This window comes from Leptodactylus fuscus, chromosome 1 (assembly GCF_031893055.1).
Source record: "Leptodactylus fuscus isolate aLepFus1 chromosome 1, aLepFus1.hap2, whole genome shotgun sequence".
Taxonomy (NCBI): Eukaryota; Metazoa; Chordata; class Amphibia; order Anura; family Leptodactylidae; genus Leptodactylus; species Leptodactylus fuscus.
The window spans coordinates 187505124-187511123 of record NC_134265.1 but is presented as its reverse complement, the minus strand read 5'-3'; positions in this window follow the sequence as shown (position 1 = coordinate 187511123).

Below are 6000 nucleotides of genomic sequence, written 5' to 3'. Positions count from 1 at the left end.
AGTTACCTTTTTCACGTGTGTAATCACTATATATATGTTTCTAAAGGATCGCAATAAAGTATTGAAGTTTTATTAAATATTCCTGTGCCAATTTAAATTTTCTTATATGCACTTAAGAAGAAGTTAGCTGCTGTTTTGGATCAACATAGTCAATTTAATAATAAAAATATATTTATCAGGCTAAAACGGGAGACATTTACATTGGGCACCAGAAGATTGTCTGCAGAAGCGTCAGAGGGTAATTATAATGGGAGGGGCTACACGGTGGCTCAGTGGTTAATACTGTCCTGGATTCAAATCCTGCCAAGGGCAAAAAACCATCTGCAAGGAGTTTGCATGTTCTCCCCGTGTTTGCGTGGATTTCCATCCCATATTCCAAAGACACACTGATAGGGAAAAATGTGGGGCTCACAATCTACATAAAAAAAGGTGTAATTATAATGGGGTGGATGGGGAAGTAGTAGTGGCAATCTATTTCTGGAAATGGGGAAACGGATCGTCACCGGATAATCAAAAAATGTCCCCGGGGCAGTCACATGACGGCCCCAGGGTTATGGGTAAATATACTGTATATTTTTGATTAATTATGTAATTTAGATAGTAGGAGTGGGAGGGTGTTTACATTAGTGTAGGTATTTCCAGTTATCCCGGACAACCCCTTTAAGCCTCCACAAAAATAGATGACTTCTAAACCACCAAAGAGCATTTGATTATTTGTTAAATGGACCAGATTTTCTATTGCCAATATAAAGTCTGGCACAGACACAGGCATCAGACGCAGTGCTGTATGGATATAACATCTCACGCATGCGCAAGTGCATCTGCCACTTCGGGTTTCTAGCAGTGCCAACAGCGCATGCCCGGGCCTCCATTTTGTGGTGGTCTGCTACTCGAGCGTACTGCATCTGCGCACTGCACTTGTGTAGTTCTCTGAAGAACTGTGCATACTGAGCATACCGATGCCTGTGAAAGGTAGAAGATACAGAAAAGAGAAAGAGGAGAGTGAACACAATCAGCTAAGGGGGTGGTGGAAGTTTATGATGCGGGGGGGGGGGGGTGTCGTAGCACAGGGGGAATGCTCTCTGTTCTCTGTGATCGTAATTTGCATAACAGAAGAAAGGGATTTTATCAGAAACAACAGGGAGAAGAAAAAAATCTTTTTTTAAAAAAAAGTCAGTTAGTGCTATTAAATGCATCCAAATTCCTTTAACAGTATATTGAGTAATTTCTGGGTTTCTTTGGGAGTTCCTGGAATCTTCTGCATTTGTTTACGTGGTGCAGATTCCTGATGTCTTGACTCATGAAATGCATCATGGTAATTGTAGTAGTAGGCTCACTTACACTACCTCCCACTTACTTCCTCCCCCTCCGTCTCCCTAGCTATCCTGCCCACCAAAATCCATTCCCAACTAACTCAGGCCACCAACCCACCCAATCAGGGCCGGGCTGGCCCGCCGGGGAACCCCCCGGGAGGCCCCGAGCCCCGACTGTTAAATCCTCATTTTACTAATGCAGATACACTGGTTGGGGCCCCCAATGGAGCACCTGACCAATGCATCTGCATTTGCCTCAGCACACACGGGCCTCCATTAACTGATGCTGAAGCTCTACATGCTGTATTCCCGGTATGTAGGGAAAGTATATATTGGAGGACAGTATGTGCAGCTTCAGCATCAGCTATAATGGCCGCTCCTAATCCTCTCACTGACCTGCTGCTTTCCTGTGAGGACCTGCTGTGCTGCCCGGACTTCCTTCCTCCCTCCCCCTCACAGTGAGTTGTCTCTCACATCGGAGCGTGTGGGGAAGACAGGAGCCGTCTGCTGCAATGCTATGCTCTTCTGGAAGATGTAAGTATATCATTTTGGTAAAATCTGTCTATTTAATATGTATATATCTGTACATTTGTTTACTGTATGTGTCTTGTATATTGTGTGAGTACTGTATGTTTGTATACAGGTATGTATACAGGTATGTATACTGTATACAGGTATGTATACTATAATAATGTGTAGGAGTGAGTGTCCTATATATATATATGTGAGTATATATAGTATTCATACATTCATATAAGTATATATATGACATATATGGTATATGAATGGATGTTTGTTCCTCAATCACGCAAAAACGGCTGAATGGATTTGCATGAAATTTGCCACATACATAGATAGGAACCCCGATTGAAACATAGGCTACTTTTTATCCCGGTAAATGACGTCACTACACAACCTCAGTGAAGGAATTTAGGTTCACACAACACTAAAGGACTTGTGATGACATCATCACAGGTCCTTGAGCCATTCTAGGATAGGATCATGCTAGGCAGTGGGCAGAGCTACACACTATTTTGTGGGCGGAGCTATATAGGATGAAGCTGGACAGTGTGAAAGCTGAAGAAAATGGAGTCTCAGGGAAGATCAGGAGACTACAGAACATGCAGGCTGTGTGTGAGCAAGAGGAGTATATCGGGTGTAGAGTTTCAGTGAGTACTACAGGGAATGTGTTGTTCTGCCTCTGATGGGGGAGAACTTTGGCACATTTCAGCAACATCCGTTCAGCCCTTTGTAACACAGAAGCTGCTCAGACAGTTACAGAACCAAACCCCAGTAATCACAATTGCTCAATGCAGCAGAGTTTAGGCAGCACTGTAGCACACCTCTGTAGGCTCTCCATATGCAAACATGTACATACAGCTGGGTATCCTATGCATATGCAGCAATGTAGCAGAGCGGAAACGCAGGAGCAGGCTGATCTGTAGCACAGCTGAGTACGCTCTCCATATACAGAGATGTACATACAACTGAGTATGCTGCGCATATGCAGCGATGTAGCAGAGCCGAGACGTGGGAGCAGGTGGATCATCCACAACAGCAATTGGCTAAATATCAGCGCCAACACCAACCCGCAGATGAAGTCACATGCAGATGCTAGTATGGTATATGTATAAGGCCTGGTTCACATCTGCGTTTGATAATCCGTTCGGGGAGTCCGCATGGGGGCCCGCCCCAAATGTACTACGAAAGCATTAGCAAGCGGTGTGCAGTGAAAGCACATGGACCCCATAGATTATAATGGAGTCCGTGTGCTTTCTGCGCAGTCTCTGTACGGAACATGTGGACAGGAAAGTAGATCATGAAGTAATTTTCTGTCCGCATGTTCCGTGTGGACACTGCACGGAAAGCACACGGACTCCATTATAATCTATGGGGTCAATGTGCTTTCACTGCACACGGCTTGCTAATGCGTTCAGTAGTCTGTTCGGGGGGTCACCATGCGGACTCCCCAAATGGATTACTGAACGCAGATGTGAACCAGGCATGAGTGTGTAGGTATATAGTGAGTGCAATCCTATCCACACATTGCAGAAAAATACACACAGTAGACACACTGCAATTTCCAAAACTGTTGTGGTTTTGGAAATTGCAGCATGTCACTTATACCTACAGAAACACCGGCGGTTTCCCTATAGGTATAATGGAAGCAGAAAGTCCTCAGAGAAAACCTCTGCGGAGTTTCTGCAATAAGTGCTGTGGGAAAAACTGATGCGTTGCCACCGGGGTTTTTCCACAGCACTTGTTTCTGCGGGATGCTACATGGGGCCTTAGCCTTATAGTGTAGTGCACAGTATATATATATTTTTTTTTAACATAGATTGTGAGCCCCACATAGGGCTCACAATGTACATTTTTCCCCCTATCAGTATGTCTTTTTGGAATATGGGAGGAAATCCACGCAAACACGGGGAAAACATACAAACTCCTTACAGATGTTGTTCCTGGCAGGATTCGAACCCAGGACTCCAGCACTGCAAGGATACAGTGCTAACCACTGAGCCACCACGTTGCCCCTAGTACACAGTATATTGAGATGATCAGGATGAGGTCCAACAACGAGACGCAGCTCAAAAACCCTGTGGAATAAATAGCGGCGAATCTCAATGTATTTTTTCCACAGCGTTTTTATTGCGCTTTTGATGCATTTTCACGATACTTTCTCCCGATTGCGCAGCTGAGAGTAACCGGCCATGTTTTTAAAAGCGCACGCATTTTAGAGGTTGTGGCTGTTCCACATCTTTTTCCTGCAGTGTGCAGATGAGGTAAATCTGACTACATTTCATTCACTTTGCTGGTTTTGTAAAACGCATAATTTTTTTTTCTATAGTAGCAAAAGACGCGTTTCTGCAATGTGAGGTTTGGGGTATTTATGGCCTATACTGAGCATAGGCCATAAAAAAATTAACCCTGCACAATCCCTTTAATATGCCCCACACATTTTAACATCCCCGTTCTGCACAGGATGTTACCCCATCACTGCTCCCACACAATATAATGGCCCCATCACTGTACCCCATACATTATGGGGGACCAGTGAAGAGACCACTGTATTGGGGGAGACCAGTGAAGTGGCCATAAAAAATTTGGCCCAGACATCCCCTTAAAAGAGGTTGTCTATAAACTGGAGTGATCACTGTGGTGGCGGCCAGGGAGGTGTAAAAATAAAAAAACAAAAAAAGTATACTCACCTGTCTCCAGCACCCCGTTGTCCCCCGCCTTTGTCTGTTCGGTCTCATTTCTGGAAATTCTTTACCTAACTAGTCTCAGCGATCACATGAGGTGCAGCACTCCCAGCAAGTAGATGCCAACACGAGACCGAATGGACACTGGCAGCGCACAATGGAGCGCCGGGGACAGGAGAGTATGCTTTTTTATTTATTTGGTTTTCATTTTACACTTCCCACCCGGGACATGAGTTGCTCCAAGGAATCCGCCTCAAAATTTGCTGCCAAAAATGGCTTCCAATGACTTCAATGGGAGCTGCTCGCTAGCTAGTAGCGGAAAAACGAAGCGAGCTGCCCTATCTTGCCGCAGATTCTGCGGCTGAATCAGTCTCAGCATCTGCAGCGCGAGGCTCCGGCCCATTCATTTGTGCCTAATCCGGAGCGGAATGCCACGACGGGATGCCTGGCATCTGCGACAGAATGATCACACGCAGAGTTCATGTATCTCCGTGTGAACTAGCCCTAAAGGATTTATTCATCTTTCTAATATTGATGGTCTGTCCTTAGGATAAGGCATCAATATTACATCTGCGATGAAACAACAGCCAGGACCTCTGCAGATCAGCCTTTTCCAGGACCAAGCAGCTACAGGGAATAGTAGCATTTCTAGGAGCCGCGCAGTTCACTTGCCATACAAGGTGTAGCAATACATTTAGGTAGTGCATATGGTATAGTGGGTGAGCAGCATGGCTCCCGACATGTTATTACCTTTAGCCGTCGTGTCTTGGTACCGCTGATCAGCAGGGTCCTGGCGGTGGGCCCCTAGAAACAATTCCACTGGTGGGCCCTAGACACCCCAGTCCGACCCTGTACCCAATCATACTTACCTGTCTTCCTTCCAGACTTCCTTCTGTGGGACGGCTCCTCCTCTTCTTTGACTCTGCCAGAACATGCACCATATCAATGGCACTGCAGTGCAGCTGGCAATCCACCTCTACTGCGCAGGCGTGGGAGGCTCCTCTGGCCTGTGCAGGTGTCGGCAGACGACACGGAAGAGGAGTAGCCCATCCTGCAAAAAGAAGTTAGGAAGTAAGACAGGCAAGTACAATGGGGTGAAGGTGGGTAGAGTAATAGTGACGTTCTGTTTCAAGAAATTGGGAAATAACTGGAAAATGTGTCTGGGGTGGTCACATTGTGAAGTTTATAATCATGTAATGTATGAAAAAAATTGTTATCCTTAAAAGTTGGATGCTAGATATAGTTACCTAAGCTTAAAACTGGTTTAAGATGGCGTCTGTATCCAGGATGGGTGCAAGAAAAACAAATGCTTGTCTTGCTGCCAGAAGACAGCTCCCCAAGGGTACCACACAGGACCGGGAGTAGCTGGCTATATATGGCACTGCTTAAACTTTTTCTGTTTGATTAAGATGTACCATACCAATCAGGAATGAATATGAAAACTTACGTTGTTGTTATATCACTTCCTTTCTCTGTTACTATTT